Source organism: Sinocyclocheilus anshuiensis, unplaced genomic scaffold (genome assembly GCF_001515605.1).
Source record: "Sinocyclocheilus anshuiensis isolate Anshui unplaced genomic scaffold, SAMN03320099.WGS_v1.1 scaffold41, whole genome shotgun sequence".
Taxonomy (NCBI): Eukaryota; Metazoa; Chordata; class Actinopteri; order Cypriniformes; family Cyprinidae; genus Sinocyclocheilus; species Sinocyclocheilus anshuiensis.
This window is the reverse complement of record NW_015539849.1, coordinates 468396-468705: the sequence shown is the minus strand read 5'-3', so window position 1 is coordinate 468705 and position 310 is coordinate 468396. Positions and strand designations below refer to the sequence as shown.

At 27.7% G+C, this 310-nt stretch overlaps 1 protein-coding gene across 2 annotated transcripts in view; it reads right to left on the bottom strand.

Moving 5' to 3' along the window:
* LOC107684611 (selenoprotein T1b-like) overlaps positions 1–310 on the bottom strand; it is a 4724-nt gene that overhangs the window by 2835 nt on the left and 1579 nt on the right. The window lies entirely within an intron of this gene.

Here is a 310-nt window from a genome sequence, read left to right as displayed (position 1 = left end):
GAGGGGGGATATTTGAACTTGATCACTGAAATTTAGGTAGAAATTTAGACAATATAGAAATAAAGTGTAATTCATATAAAATTAACAGCAAAAACAAATGAAGAAAATAAACTGATTTAAATAAATTACATTTTTGACAATTTATTTATGATACATTTATTTATACAATTTACATATCCTCTCTGGGAATGAAAAAAAAAAAAAGATTAAAAGGAGTGATATCAAAAACAGAGGCAGAAAAATCCCACAACTTCACAATTATATGTGAATGAGCAGTGTTGGGGGTAACGCATTACAAGTAACGCGAGTT